Consider the following 17082-nt stretch of genomic DNA (forward strand, 5'->3'; position numbering starts at 1 on the left):
GCAAGTCATTTAACTCTCTTTGTCTCAGTTTCCTCATCTGTAAAATGAACTGGAGAAGGACGTGGCAAAACATTAGATCTTTGCCAAGAAAACTCCACATGGTGTCACAAAGAGGCAGACATCATTAAAAATGATTGAACAACAACAACAAATATTTCAGAGATTGGACAAAAATTGCATGAAAGTTTATTTTAAAAAATTAGGAATGCAATAGTTAAATTCTGTTTGGGATGAACAGTCAACAAATATTTATTCAACACTTATTATGAGTCTGTATTAGGTAACAGGAATAAAAGGACAAATAATGAAAAATATTTACTCTCAAGAGCTTACATTCTAATTGAAGCATAACACATGTATATATAAATATATATTGTATAAATATAAAGTTAGTAAATAAAGATAAACACAAAGTAGCTAAATTCATGGTAGTTTGAGAGAAAGAAGCGTAGTAGTTCATTTCATCTTAAAGTTTCCTTTCCCACTTTTTCCATCTTCCAGCTCTCACTGATGCTCTCTGGCTTCTGATAACACTGTGTCTATGGCCAGCCTTTCTAATATCAGTTACACTTTTATTCACACTCCCTAACTTCTTGGTCCTCACTACTGCTTGCATTCTCTCTCCACCTCCATCCCTCAGTCTCTCCTGTGACATTCATTCAGTCCAGTTTCACCACTTCAGGATTCTGGTAGCCGTAATGTACTGGCCTCTTAGTTTTGACTCAGTGTTCAATACTCGTCTTCCAGTCTTTCTCTCCACCTTAGCTCTAGCCTTTCATAACTGGAGATATCACATAATAATACTCCTTCAGACATCCTAATTTCCCAGTGGCATAGTCTTTTCCATTTTTGGCCTCCTCCACTGTACCTCAGGTACTCAGAGAGAAAATCATGCCCTTGATCTTGCCATCATCCACAAGTGTTCCAGTTCCATGTTCGTAAACTCTGTGATTGCTTTATCAAATCATAATTTTTTATTGTTTCATTTTTCTGCTATATGACCCCCTAATCCTCTTCTTCATCTGCCTCATAGTCTCAGTGCCTATACACCTCTGTTCTTTCTCAGGCCACCTTTTTGCACTGGCTACATTCCTCCTTTCCTCATCTGGACCCCTTGATAAACTAGTTCAGCTCTATATTGTACTCTTAGAAGTTCCTTGTCTTCTTATTCTCTTGCCAGTCATTACTCCCACTATCAGTTAATCTTCTTTTCTATTCACATTTTACTAAATAGAACTAGGGAAAAAATCATTAAGCCATGCTGACTGGATCTGCTCCAAATTTATATTACATAATCTCAATTGGCCCTCATTGCAGCAAGGCAATCCCTTTATACCTCCCAAATCAGTTTGCTAGCATAACTCCTCCACAGTAATTTAGAAAACAGAAAAGTCATAATTAGTCATATTTCTAGCCCAAAGAGAAGCTTAGGGAGATAGACAGAGAGGTCTACAAACATTAGGAACAGGGAACCACAAGAACAACATGATAGCAGGGAGCTTTTCAGCACCCAAGAACAAAAAGAAGACTAAGACAGTACAACAGGGCAGTTGGAGCAGAATGAGATCCTTGAACTAGTATTGGGGGCAGGAACAGGTACCATCTGGTAGCTCTGTCTCCCATGGCCCAATTCCTGCTAACCAGTTCAAGGCAAGGAGGAATAATCACAAGAGAGCATGGGCCCACTGAGCAGCAAACAAGTTTCAGAAGTGTAGTTATATGGTTCTGATCAATCTACTGAAACTCAACTACACACAAACCAACAGTCTCCAACCTAGGTCGGGAACTTGTAGAGCATAGACTGGGAGAGCATTAAACAGACCTTACTTCAAATCATACCACTTTTGGAGCACTGAAAAATTAGAAGGTCCCAGACAGGGCTGCAAAGGAAGACATAAAAGGACAGAAATTTGGGCCAGACATTTCCCTTCCCCTCTATCAGGAAGTGTTCAAAGCTCAGTACTGTTATGAAACTTGAAGTCAAGACACAATGAGCAAAAAAAACCAAATACCCTAACATAAAGAGCTACTGTGGTGACTTGGAAGCTCAAAACACAAACACAAAAAGAAGAAAATAACTTGAAAATATCTATAAGCAAAACCTCAAAGAAAAAATGCAGACTGGACACAAGTATAAAAAGGCCATAAAAAAGAAGCAAAAATTTTTTTCCATAAAAAAAACAAATAAAAGCAATAATTCCCAAAAAATGGGAAGAAAAATGAACAATGTAAAAAAAAGTTATTTTTAAAAAAAGTTTACAGCTTGATAAAAGAGGTACAAAATATTACTAAAGAAGAAAATAACTTAAAATATTAAAATTGGCCATTTGGTGGTGGTGGTTTTGGGGTTTTATTTTGTTTTTTAAGGGAGATGAGAGACAAAACAGAGAGTGTAAGACCTGAGGTCAAGAAGACTCATCTTCCTGAGTTCAAGTCTGGCTTTAGACACTTAACTAGCTGTGTCACCCTGGACAAGTTACTTAACTTTACCTCAGTTTCCTTATCTGTAAAATGATCTGGAGAAGGAAATGGTAAACCATTCTGCTACCCTTGCCACGAAATCAGCAAAGAGTCACAAAGAGTTTGGACACAACTGAACAACAAAATGGTAAAAGAAGTAAATAATATTACTGGAGATAATAACTCATTAAAAATTAGAATTGGTCAGAAGGAAGCCAATGATTCCACAAAAAATCAAGAAATAAGAAAACAGTCAAAAGACTGAAAAATAGAAAAAGAATATTGGCAGAATAACTGACTGAAAAATAGATTGAGGAGAGGTAACTCAAGGATCATTGGATAACCTGAAAGCCACAAACAAAAAAGAGCCTACATGTCGTATTTCAAGAAATTATAAAGGAAAACCACCCCATTATCTTCAATCCAGAGGGTAAAATAGAAGGTGAAAGAATCCAATGATCACGTCCTGAAGGAGATTCCAAAATGAAAATTCCCAGGAATATTATGTTCAAAATCTGAAACTCCCAGGTCAAAGAGAAAATTCTGACCAATAGAAATAATTTAACAACCACAGAGCCAAAGTCTGGATCACACAATATTTAGCAGCCACCACAACAAAGGAACAGAGATCTTGGAATATGATATTCCAGAACGCAAAGGAGCTATGATTACAGCCAAGAATAACCTACTCAGAAAAACTGAGTATACTCTTAAGCGGGGAAATTGGGTATTTAATGAAATAGAGGACTTTCAGGCATTCCTGATGCAAACACCAGAGCTGAATTTAAAAACTAAGATTCAAAAATAACACTTGAGAAGCATAAAAAGGAAAGCATGAATTTGAAATCATAAAAGACTAAAGAAGGTTAAACTGTTTACATTCTTATTTTGGGAGACAATTCATTTAAGTCCTTAGAACTTTATCACCACCAGGCGTCTGGATGAGATTCTCCTCTTGAAATGACCTCAAAAGAAGAATGGAAGGGAAGGAAGAAGAATGTACTGTCAGAGGGAGGAAAGAGAGAAGAAGAAAATGATCTCACAACAATGTAGTGGGTAAGGAAGAGTATGAGTATTAGGAAGCATTGTGATTGAAGGATGAGGGAGTGGGTAACACTTGAACCTCACTCTTATCTAAAGAATTTGTAGGAGTGAAGAATATTCATACAAACACAGTTCAATATAGAAATTTATCTTGGGGCGGCTAGGTGGCACACTAAATAGAGCACTGGCCCTAGAATCAGAAGGACCTGAGTTCAAATCCAGCCTCAGACTCTTGACACACTTACTAGCTGTGTGACTTTGGGCAAGTCACTTAAATCCAATTACCCTCCAAAAAGGAAAAAAAAAAAAAGAAAGAAATTTATCTTACCAAGGAGGAAATGGGAGGTAAAAGGATTAAGTGAAAAAAAGAGGAAGGGATAGGAGAGAGTGTGGTGTGCGTTTCACCCGGGGGGGGGGGGTACAGTGCATACAGAGGGTACCGTAATGTAGCGTGTAGCGCAGGGGATCACCTTCACTACAGTAGCAATCTCAATAGGGCTTATTTTCGGTGGAGGGCTTAATTTAGAGGAATCTTACACAGTAAGGGGAGGGCTTATTTTCAGGATAGGTCTTATTATCGGGGAAACATGGTATTAAGGAGAGACATTGGTCAGAAGTAAAACAAACCTTTAAAGAGGATATAGGGGGGAAAAGATAAGGAAATTATAAGAAAATAAGATTATGGGAAATGCAGAATTTACAGTTATAATTGTGAATGCGATTTGAATGAATTCTTTCCCATAAAACCAAAGAGGAAAGGAGAATGAATTAGAAACTAGAATCCAGCAGTATGTTCTTTATAAAAAACTCACAGTTAAAATAAGGTTAAAGTAGAATCTATTATGCTTCAAGTGAAATGAAAAAGACAGGGCTAAAAATCATGATCTTAGAAAAAGCAAAAAGATACCGCAATAAGAGACAAACTAGGAAACTATGTTTTAATAAAAGCTATAAATGATGGATTAATAGCAATCCTTTAGACAGATGTGCCAAATGACATATCATCTAATTTTTAAACGAAAAGTTAAATATGTTACAGGAAGAACAGTTGATCTCTAGCATTGGGGACCTCAGTTTATCCTTTTCGGATGTAGGAAAAAATCCTAAATAAATAAACAAGAGAGATATATGAACTTGAATAGAATTTTAGAAAAGTTATCTGTGAGAGACCTTTGGAGAATATTGAATGAGAACAGAAAGAAATATACCTGTTTCTCAACTGCATATGGTAAAAATTGACCATTTATTGGGACATGAAAACCTCACAAACATGCAGAAATAATAACTATATCTTTTTCCAACTATGATGCAATAAAAATTACATTCAATAAATGTCCTTTGAAGCCTAAATTAAAAATTAATTGAAAACTAAATTACTTAATCCTTAAAAGTGGGTGGGTCAAAAAACAAATCACAGAATAATTTTAATAAAGTTAACAACAATGATACAACATAACAGAATTTATGGATTGCAGCCAAAGGCAAACTTAGGGGAAAATGTATATTTCTAAAATCTTTCCTCAGTAATAGAGAAAAAGAACAGATGAACAAATTGGGCATTCAACTAAACTAGAAAACTGCTAGTACAAAACAGCAAAAGAAAAATCCTGAAAATCAAAGGAGAGATAGCAAAACTGAAAGTTTTTAAAAATTGAAGTTAATATATAGAACTATGAGTTTTTTTTTAAAATCAGCAAACCAGATGAGCCATTAGCTAACTTGTTTTAAAATGAGAAAGCCCAAAACCAAAGTACCAGTATTAGAAATGCAAAGATGAAATTGCAGCCAATCAAGAAGAAATTAAAGCAATTATTAAGCGCTATTTTATCTAATGATATGCCAGTGAAACCAATCATCCAAGTCAAACAGATGAATATTTTTAAAGTATACATTTCCTAGATTAATAGAACAGAAAATAGAATACTTAATATACCTATCTTACAAAAAAAAGTTTCTTAACTAAGTTTGTTTTATGGCACAAATTTGGTCTTGATACCCGAAATAGAGAAGGAAAACTATAGACCAATTTTCCTGATGAAAATTTACATAAAAATTTTAAGTAAATTATTAACAGGGATACTATGGCAATATATCACTAACATCACACACTAGATTTATACTAGGAATTCTAGGCTAGTTCAGTTTTTTTTCAAGTATAAGAATAACCATATCAGTACCAAAAAGAACAGAAATTTTATGATCGTTTCAATAGATGCAGAAAAATACTTTTACAAAATATATCCTTTTAAGCATAGAGATAAATGGAACGTTTCTTTTTTTTAATTGTAAATAGTATTTTAAAATTAACTTTTATGTTTATTTTTAGTTTACATCATTCATTTCCATAAGATTTTGAGTTACAAATTTTCTCCCCGTCCCTCTACTGCCTACCACCCCATATCAGTGATCCCAGTGTATACACCTTCACCCAGTCTGCTCTCTCCTATATCTTCCCCCATACTCCCTCTGACTTTCCAGTAGGGCAAGGTGAATCCCCATACCTCAGTGCTTGTACATCTTCCTTCCCTGTTACATGTAAAAAAAAATAATAATAAAAATATACATTTTTTAAAACATTTGATTCCAAAACTTTGAATTCCAGATTACCTCCCTTCCTCTTTTGTCACCCACCCTTACTGGGAAGATAAGCAATTCAGTATAGGTTGTACATGTATTGCTACGCAAAACATTTCCATAGTGGATATATTGTGAAAGACCCCATTTGTTTTATTCTCTACTTTGACCCCGTCCCTTTTCAAAGGTGTGTGTTTCTAACTTCCTTTCCCCCAACCTGCCCTCCCCTCTATTATCCCCCCCTACTTTCCTGTAGGGAGATATACCCTATTTAGTGTGTATGTCATTCCCTCCGTAAGCCAAATTCAATGAGAGTAAGAATGACCTATTCCCTTTTGCCTTGCTGTTCTTCCCCTCCATTGTAACAGTTTTCCCTTGCCTTTTCTATATGAGATAATTTACCCCATTCTGTCTCTACCTATCTCCTCTCATTTTATTCCTCTCTCACCTCTCAATTTCACGTTTTAAGTATCATCCTTTCCTATTTAATTCGTCCTGTGCCCTCTATGTATACCTGTGCACACGTATACATACACTCACATATGTATTCATATGCCCTCCTATATAAACATATATATGTATGTATACATATATATACATACATACATACACACAATTATATTCCCTTCAACTATTCTCATACTGAGAAAAGTTTCATAAGTTACAATTATCATTTTTCCATGTAAGGATGTTAATAGTTAAATTTTGATAAGTTCCTTATAATTTCTTTTCCCGGTTTACCTTCCTGCTTCTTGTATCTGAATGTAAAATTTTCTCTTCACTCTAGTTTTTTCATCAAGAATGCTTGAAAGTCCTCTGTTCCACTGAATGACCATATTTTCCCCTGAAACATGATACTCAGTTTTGCTGGGTAGGTGATTCTTGGTTTTAATCCCAGCTTCTTTGACCTCTGGAATATGATATTCCAGGCCCTTTAATCCCTCAGTGTAGAAGCTGCCAGATCCTGTGTTACATATATCAGGATATTCCATAACATTCGGATTGTTTCTTCTTGGCTGCTTGTAATATTTTCTCCTTGATCTGGGAATTCCAGAACCTGGCTATAATATTCGTAGGAGTTTTCTTTTGGGGATCTTTTTCAGAAGGTGATTGGTGGATTCTTTCAATCAGTATTTTGCCCTCTGGTTCTAAAACACCAGGGCAGTTTTTCTTGAGAATTTGTTGAAGGACGATTTCTGGGTTCTTTTTTTGATCATGGCTTTCAGGTAGTCCAGTAATTTTTAAATTCTCTCTCCTGGATCTGTTTTCCAGGTCAGTTTTTTTTCCAATGAGATATTTTACACTGCCTTCTATTTTTTCATTTGTTTGTATCTCTTTAATAGTATCTTGATTTCTTATAAAGTTATTAGCTTCCATTTGCTTCAGTCTGATTCTGAAGGAATTATTCTCTTCAGTGAGCTTTTGAGATTCTTTTTCCATCTGGCAAATTTGACTCTTTAAGGCATTCTTCTCCTCATTGGCTTTTTGAGCCTCTTTTTGCCATTTGAGGTAGTCTATTTTTTAACATGTTATTTTCTTTAGTCTGGTTGACTCGCTTTTCATTATTTTCTTGCATCATTCTCATTTCTCTTACCAATTTTTCCTCCACTTCTCTTATTTGGTTTTCAAAATCCTTCTTAAGCTCCTATATGGCCTGTGACCAATTCATATTTTTCTTAGAAGATTTTGGTATAGGATTTCTGAATCCGTTGTCTCCCTGCCATTCCATGCTTTGATCCTTTTTGTCCCCAAAAAAGGAATCTAAGGTTTGACTGCTATGCTTGCTTTGCTTTCTTTGCTTGCTCATGTTGCCACTCAGTTACTTGACTTTTTAGCTTTTGGCCACAGTAGAACTCTGATTCCAGAGAGGAGAGCTCTGTCCCAAATCACTGGGGTTTTCTCAGCTGCCAGAGCTATTAGTTGGGTGCCCTCTCTGAAGCCTCCACAAGCTCTGGCACCTAGTCACATACTCTAGAACCTTCATTCTAGACAGCAGTCCAGATCCAAGCAGGTTAAAGCAAGTGATTACCGTTCAGTATGGTTGCTGGTCCCCCTACGATCTGCAGTCCAGGAGCTCTGAAGCAGCCGCAGCTGCCACGCCTCAGCCACTTCTCCCTCTGGGGACAAAGACCAGACTGCAGTCCCGGACCCCCTGGTCCCACAAAGTCCACACTGACCTCTCCCTTTGTCTTTGGCATTTATGGGTTGATAATTCTGGCAGTCACCACAGCTGCGGTGATTCACTCTCCCAAAGTCCCTCCAGCCAGGGCTGGTTGGGGTGCCCTGGGGCTAGAACTGTGGGCTCATGCGGGGCTAGGTGCTACTCCCATTGCACTGCAATGGACCCTTACTGCTGGGCTACCTTCAGTGGGAGATTTGTTTCTCTCTGTCACTTTGTGAGTTCTGTAGCCCTAAAATTTGTTGAGTCATTTTTTTATAGGTATTTGAGGTGGTTATGGGGGGAGCACACAGAATTTTCCTGCTTATACACCACCATCTTGGCTCCCAATTGGAACATTTCTTAAAATAATATCTAATTAAAATTAAGAACAAACATCTTTAACAGGAATAAACTAGAAGCCCTTCCAGTAATGTCAAGACTGAAGCAAAGAGAAATTTTTTCAAAAAATTAATAAAGCAGTGTTTTTGCACTTAATCCCACACTAATTCTTAATTCTCCAGGATGCCAACAAAATCCAGCAGAAAGAGACAGAAAGAGAAATTTCATTTAAATTATTATGGATGGCATAAAATATTTGAGAATCTACCTGCTACAAGACGCATGCAGGGAATATATGAACACAATTACAAAACAGTCTTCACACAAATACAGATCTAAACAAATGAAGAAATATTAATTGTTTGTGGATGACAGGTGAAACCAACATAATAAAAATTCTAAAGCTACCTAAATTGATTTACTTTAAATGCCATACAAATTAAACTCTAGAAATAGAAAAATTAATAACAAGATTCATCTGAAAGAACAACAACAAAAAATAAAGAATATCAATGGAATCAGTGGGGGGAGGGGCAATGAGAAAAAAGGGGGGCTTGTAGTACCAGGTCTCGAACTGTACTGCAAAACCATAATCATCAAATGAACTTGGTACTAGATAAGAAATAGAGAGGTTGACAAGTGAAATAGAGTAGGTAACCAATATTCTCAAGCAAATTAGCCAAGTAACGATGGGACAAGAGCATTTTATTTGACAGAAACTGTTGGGAAAATTGGAACATAGTCTGACAGAAAGTAGATATAGACCAGCATCTCCCACTATATGCCAAGAAAAGCTCCAACCAGGTACATGAAGTAGATATAAAGGATGCTATTATAATCAAATTAGTGGGGCATAAAAGAAATTACATGTCGTATCTATGGGTATGGGAAGAGTTTGTTACCAAATAAGCGATAAAGGTTCAGAGGAGGTAAATAATTTTGATTATACTAAATTAAAAAGGGTTTGCAAAAAAGAAAAAGCAGTGTTGCTGAAATTAGAAAAAGAACAGAAAACTAAGGGGGAAAGTCTTTGCAACAAGTTTCTCTAATAAAGGTCTCATTTCTAGATATATAGGGACCTGTGTGAAATTCTCTCTCTCTCTCTCTCTCTCTCTCTCTCTCTATCACTCTCACGGATTATCCGTGTATGAGTTACTTTAACTCAAATTTCTCTAGTGATTAAGTATAATTTTTTATATAGGATTTTTTCCGCCAAAAAGGCACTTTTTGGAGGAAAAAATCCTATATAAAAAATTATTCTTAATCACTAGAGAAATTTGAGTTAAAGTAACTCATACACGGATAATCCATCAGATTGGTGAAGATGATCAAAAAGAAAATAATAAATGCTGGAGTGGCTGTGAGAAGACAGGTACATACTAATGAAGTATTGCTGCAACTATGAACTTTGAAACTATCCCAAAAAAGCTTTTAAAACCTCAACACCAAAGAAATATGGAAAGGACCTATATGTATACAAAAATTTATTTCCAGCTCTTTTTATAGTGGCAAAGAATTTGAACCTGAGGCTGTGGATGCACATCAATTGAAACAATACCAAGTTATGGTAGTGAATGTGATGGAATATTATTGTGCTGTAAGAAATGATGAAAAAGATGTTTCATTACATTAAAAAAAAACTTAGGAAGACTTGTGTGGATAAAGAAAGCAAAACCAGGAGAATAATTTATACAGTTAACAGCAGTATTGTGAAGATAATAACTTAGTAACTGACCAACACAGTGACCAACTACAGCTCCAAAAGACTCATGATGGAACATGCTGTCCACTTCTCAGGGGAGAACTGATGGACTCAGAGTGCAGATTAGAGCATAAGTTCTTGTTTCTTTTTCTTTTGCATAGTTAATTTCAGAATTTATTTTACAGGACTATACAGTTTGTAATAGGTTTTGTTTTCTTTCCCCCTGGTGAGTAGGGGAGGGAGAGGGAGATAATTTGGAACAGAAAATAACACTTTTTTTTTTTTTTGAAGATTGGTTAACCTTGAAAGAGTGATGTCACTAAAAGCCAGAGGAAAAAGAGGGTGGTCAACAATGTCAAATGTAGTATACATAGTCCACTAGTATGACTTGCCAGGCCCTGTGTTAAGTGCCAAGGATTTAAGGAGGAGGAGGAGGATGACTGACAATAGACCCTTGAATTTTACAATTAAGAAATCATTGGTAACTTTGGAGAAAGGGATTTCAGGTCAGGGATTATGTCAAAAGCCTGATTACAAGGGCTTGTGTTAGGAGAGACAAAACATAATGAGAACAAGAGGGTATTTCAAAAGAGTTTGCATGAGAAAGTGAGAAGAGGTATTTTGTAGGATAGCCCATGCAGATTGTATAGTCTAGTCAAGGTTTTTCTTAAGGATATGGGAGACGACTTGGATATGTTTCAGAACAGTACAGAACAGTTGGTATGAAGAAGTTGATAGGAAGAGATAGTAGGAAGAAGTTAAAGATTTGGGGGTGGGACAGGGATGATTAAGAATACAGTCTCGATGACAAGTAGAAATAAGCATAATACTGTCTTACATATATGCATTTTATTGTATATATGTATGTTTATGGATATTTGTGTGTGTGCACGTGTGCTTAATTGCAGCATTCAAGGAGTGAGGGAGAATAAAGTAAAAAGTGCACAGCAGAGAATAAAAGAAAACATAGAAGGAATCAAAGAAAAGATGGACAACCTTGAAAACAATGTGTAGTATTCGTTATATAGGTTCTTCTTGAAATGGACATTTACTACTTTATATTGAATCCTCTCTTACATTCTGCTGGATATATGGCAGCGTTGTTTTTTTTTTCTATATTGTTATTTAAGTTTAAAATAAATCTTAAAACTTACAGAAAGAAAATCAAAGTGACAGAACAAGTGGCAGCAGCGCGGCATAGTGGACCTGGGTTTAATTCCCTAGACTGGCAGTTACTGGCTGTATGAACATGGACAAAATGCTTTCGTTCTCAGAGTTTCAGATAGTTCATCTTAAATCTCCCATTTATGATGAGGATAATGCTTATACATACTATGTGTTAGGCTAGTTGTGAGGAAAGCACTTTGTAAGTGTTAAAACAATGTCTGAATGAGCTATTATCATTCAGTTGTGTTATGAAATTGTTTTTTTTTTTTTACTTGCTACATTAAAAAAATGACTTAAATTTCCAGTTATTTAGAAAAAAAAAAAGATAAAGTCTTCTGGTGAATATGTAAGGGATAAGTTTAAGTGCCCACAGAGACGTGTGGGTCTTGGCAAAGAAAGAACCACCTCTCTGTAAGAGATTGTAGTAAGGATGGAGACAATGTTGAGAATAAAGAAGGATAGTTTCAGTTTCCTCAGTAAAGTAAGAGTCAAGGTATATAAGAGACTTGAGAAGGGAAAGAAAAGATTGGAGGAGCTGTGGGGAAGCTGAGATACGGAGACAGGGCTGTATCAGCAATGCCATATTCACAATGCCTATGGAGATTACAGATATGCTAATATAATTATCCATCACAAAATACATCATGCTTGCCATATGGGGGAATAAGCTAGAAAATTTATTAAGATACCAAAAGACTGAGTCCCAAAACCAGAAAGTGAAAGCCATCAAAGTAGTTATGACATTGGCACAGGTAGATAAAGTAGAAAGCACCCACATTTTCAAGCCTTTAAAACAGAACAGGCTACCTCAGGCAAAGGTCTTCCTCTCCCCACTCACAGCAATCACCCAGCATCCAGGAAGCGCGCTCCCAGCAGCTCCGGCCCCTGGCAGTCCTCAGCAGGAGTCCTTAGCAGAAATTCTGGCTGACTCAAAAAGGGCTTCGCGCTGCCGCTGCCTCTGCTGCTGCTGCCGCCGTTGCCACCACTGCTAGCCACCGCAGGAACTCTAGCTTGGCTTCCGCTTCCTCTTGCTCCGCCCCTTCCTTCCACGTAAGCAAGTACAATGGGGCATGGAAGATCTTTAAATCCCATAACCCTTACAAGGGCAGACTGAAAGTTCTGCCTCGCTGCAGTGAGCCCCAGTAGCGTTTGCATAACCCTAATTTGTAATCTACTGTCGGCACAGTTGTGAAACGTGCTCCATGTGCATATAGCAGCTTGTGAATAGAAGCAGAGAAAGTGGGTGGTGGGAATAATCCAGAGCTGTAGGATGGGGGAGCAGTGAAAGGAGAAAGGGGCAAGAACAGCTGTCAGACGGAGGTTGGAGGAGGGAAGTAAAGTAGAGGTAAGAGCCCAAAAAGGTATTGAGAAATGGATAAGGGATTAGAGGTCCAAAAACAGGTTCAGAAAGGGAGAGATGAAAAGCTAGGAGTTTTTAGTCATATAAGAAAATGTATTTTTTATATTATATGTTTTCATATTATTTTATATATATTATTTATACGTATAATCTATACCTATAAGTTTCATATACATTATTATATATGTATCATATAATCTTATATATCATTATTATTTTTTTATTTTATACCATATAAAATAATTTATTATTTAACAAAATAATCCTTTGTTCATTTTGTTAATATTGGACTTGTAATTCACATCTTCACATTTGTAGTTCTTAGGATTCCAAAAGTCCATCTACCATACAGACATTCTTTTCATGCCTTTGTCTAAATTTACCCTTTTCAAAATATAATATGAAAACGGTAAGTTACAATCTAAATTTAATAGAAAATTATTTTTTGCAGTAAACACAGAAAAAGCATGTTTCTAACAAAGCTGGGACTAGTGGAGTTAACCTATTGACAGCTACTTGGACTATTACTATGTGGTGTGTAGGTAAAAGAGTTACTTTTTTTATGTTATCCATAATTTAATGTTAGCGTATTTTAATGTCAGAAATCCATGGAACAAAGGTACTTATTTTGTGGTAAGTTAGGACATCAAGCATTACCAAAAATGTCTCAAAGCTTCCCCCTTCGCAATAAGTAAAATATAAGGGATACAGTTCTCGAGTCACGCATAAGGAGCACAGACCACTTGGTCTCAGCTTAGCTTCCTGTACCTCCTAACAGCACCATATTATATTATATTACATTACTGGTCACTAGGACAATTTTAATCATCTATTTCCCCCCTTGCCCCTATACACTGTAAGATGAAGTTTGTTCTCTAAGGCTGATATTTAGTCCTGATTTGTTTCATTTCTGGTACGTTGTTGTTCAGTCATATCTGACTCTTCATGACTCCTCTTGGGATTTTCTTGGCAAAGATATTGGAGTGGTTCCTTTGTTTCTCCATTTTATTTTATATATGAGGCAAGCAGGCTTAGACTTGCCCAGGGTCATACAGCTACGGTCGGACACCTAATCTGAACTCAAGTCTGACCACTGGGCCACCTAGCTGTCCTAAGTTTCTGGTAGACTCTATGCCATGGCGTCAGAGGCAAACTGAATGTTTTGTGCCTTTAAACTATTTTTGTACTTTTCTTAGTAGCAGTAGACAGAATGGGATCATAGATCTAAAGCTGTAAGGTACCTGTAATGGTCATTCTAACTGGACCATATAGTCCATCCCTCTTATTTTACAGAGTAGGAAACTGAGACCCAGAGACTTAAAGTCTCTTGACTTGCCTAAGTGCCTCATCAGTATAACCTCATCACACAACTGAAACTAGTTTCTCCAAAGTTACCAATGATTTCTTAATTTCCAAATCATCCTAGTGTTCATCTTGTCTGTAGCACTTTCCTTCTTTTCTTTGGTACTCTCTCTTCCCTAGGTTTTCATGACTCTGCACACCAGAATTTCATAACATTAATAAAATCAAATATCTGAACACCTCCTCCTCTGCCTTATAGATATGTTCTGTGTGTTTGTGTTATACACGCTCTTTCTCTCTATATATGTATGTGTGGTACAAACTTGACCTGTGATTGCATTAATATAGGAAATTCCTGAATAAGGAAACTCTACCAGTACAGGTTGATAGTTTGTCTTCAAATTACAATCTTTTTTTTTTTTTTTTTTGCTTTTGGGGGGCAGGGGAGGAAGAAAGGGCATTTGGGGTTAAGTGATTTGCCCAAGGTCACATGGCTAGTAATTGTTAAGTATCTGAGGCTGGATTTGAACTCGGGTCCTCCTGACTCCAGGGCCAGTGCTCTGATTCACTGTACCACCTAGCCACCCCTCAAATTACAATCTTATTACCCAGTCAGACAAGTCAGTATATATCAGAAATGAAACTTGAACCCAAGTCTTCCTGATTCAGATGCCACCTGATTCAGATGCTGCATCCCAACCTCCCCACTCACCCCAATACACACATACTCTTTATCAAGTAACAAACATTAAACATTTAACCAATGTTATTTCCCTACTTAGAATTTTATGTAGTTATTTTTTATGGTTTTTCAATAATTCATCCTTTAAAAGCTGTCTACAAAAATTCAGACTAATCTTTATAGATTTTTTTTCGTTATAGAAAGCAATGGCATTCATAAACATTTCACTGATATTAGAGTTCTACATTTTATTCCTTTAAAAGATATTTAGTGTACCATATAAGTATCTGAAGGTTATTATTTTTAAGAGATAATTTGGAATCTAGTTCTCTTATTGATTTTCTTTTCTTACACAAAAGATAATCTACTTTGAGTTACTGGCCAGAAGATTGTAGCATTTAATTAACATCTAAAGGTGCTACTTCATATTTTCTGGATAAAATTTTGTATGTTGTGGTAACCTCTTAGAATGATTTTCAAAGCCATAAAAACCAACTTCAAATTGAAGACAGAATTTCCTCCACATTGCATTAATGCTGAAATTTTTCCTGGTACCAAGATTCTCCACATACTTTTATTAAATTTAAAACACTAAGGCACTTTAAAACTCTTTACTATGGGAACCGTCTTCCTGGTTGATCTGATCATCTAAACAAAGTTTTACTTGACGCAAAAAGCCTTTAATGAGGTACACCAATTGTATTGAAAAGAAAAAAAAGTGTGATATTGAGATGGAAGTTGTCAATCCTTTGAAGGCAAGATGGCTCTCTTTATAATATTTCTTTACAGTTGAAAAAGTTATTTTGAAAACAAGACCTTAAGTGATAGAACAGTAATCCAGATTTTACAAGTTGGTTTCAAGATCAATGGAAATCTTCCCTTTAGTACTTTAGGACTTTCTGAATGCTTGACCAATGTAGGTCTTAATTTGAAATTTCTTATTAAAGCATTTGTTTTAACATTTTAAAATCCGAGTATTGATTTCTCTCATCTTCAACTATGTAAGTCTTTGTGGAGATTATTTCTTGTCACATGAATATTACAAACATACTTGGAACAGTATCTTCCCTCTTCAGTGAAATCAAGTAATTTATTAGAAAAGTCATTATTTCAAACTGTTTGCTAGGACCATGCAAATTAAATCTTGCTTTAAAATAACCCCCACTAACCTGGAATATCTCATCCTGTGAAATCTGTGCTTTTTTTATTTACCATAAAGTCTTGGGTCTGAAGTATTGAAAAATTAAGGAATATACAGTTCTGAATTTAACCACAGATCATAGAGAAATTTTGCTGTGTCTATCATACCATATTAATACAGTAGGTAATACTAGAATAGCACTTTGCAGTTATTCAAGAATTTGGGCCTTATCTTTGATTATACTCACAATAATTCAATTAGCAGATTGAATTTATGGTCTGTCTCACAATTTCTAATACCATTAATTTTATTACTTGCAACTTAATATCAGAACTAACAAGTTTCCTAATTCATTTATTTATTTTACTAGAATCTTCATATGCACCAACAATTTTTCTTTTTTCTACTAAAATAAAAGACTTGAAATTTCTTTAAAGTATTTATTGTGTTGCATTCTTGATGTCACATGTTAATTCTATTTTGGGTCTATTTTTTAGTGTCTAAAATACACTGATTTGGAGCAGCTGTCCTTTCTCACCACTAAAAAATTCTAAATAAAGATAATACTCCTTGAATTTGCACTGTTCATTTAGACATGGTTTTTAATATCAGGAAATATTTTAGTTAAAGAGAAAGAAAAAAATAGGTGTTCTTTAGTCAGCTAATAGGAGCAGATCAGTGAAATATAAAACATAAAAAAGCTGTATAAAATATAATATATCCTTTCAAGTTTCATAAAGTTTGCAATGGAGTTGGGAGATGAGAACAACAGAAGTGAAAAAAAATAGAACAATGAAATGTTAAGCATTAACATTAAGTATTAACATTATTAAGTATTAAGCATGCTGCTTAATAAGTATATTAAATTTCTTAATTTTTGGTCAGTTTGCTATTCACTTATTAAGCACCTGCTCTGTGCAGAGCATTTTACTTGACCCAAAGCAGATAGAAAACCCAGCTAAGTCAAGTTCCCTGGCTTTATGGAGCTTATATTCTGGTGGGGCTATATACGTGTGTGTGTGTGTGTGTGAATGTGAATGTGAATGCATGTGACTTACAAGCAAAATGTTGTGTGAAGTCTGCTAGGAAAGAAGTCATTTATATATGGAAACATCAAAAAAAGAATAATGGAGGAAGTAGTATTTTAACT

General features: G+C 35.7%; 1 protein-coding gene across 5 annotated transcripts in view; it reads left to right on the forward strand.

Moving 5' to 3' along the window:
• Positions 1-17082, forward strand: part of STAG1 (STAG1 cohesin complex component) — a 385691-nt gene that overhangs the window by 309841 nt on the left and 58768 nt on the right. The window lies entirely within an intron of this gene.

This window comes from Petaurus breviceps, unplaced genomic scaffold (assembly GCF_028583685.1).
Source record: "Petaurus breviceps papuanus isolate PSGF00001 unplaced genomic scaffold, PetGlider_PUasm1.0 90604, whole genome shotgun sequence".
Classification (NCBI taxonomy): Eukaryota; Metazoa; Chordata; class Mammalia; order Diprotodontia; family Petauridae; genus Petaurus; species Petaurus breviceps.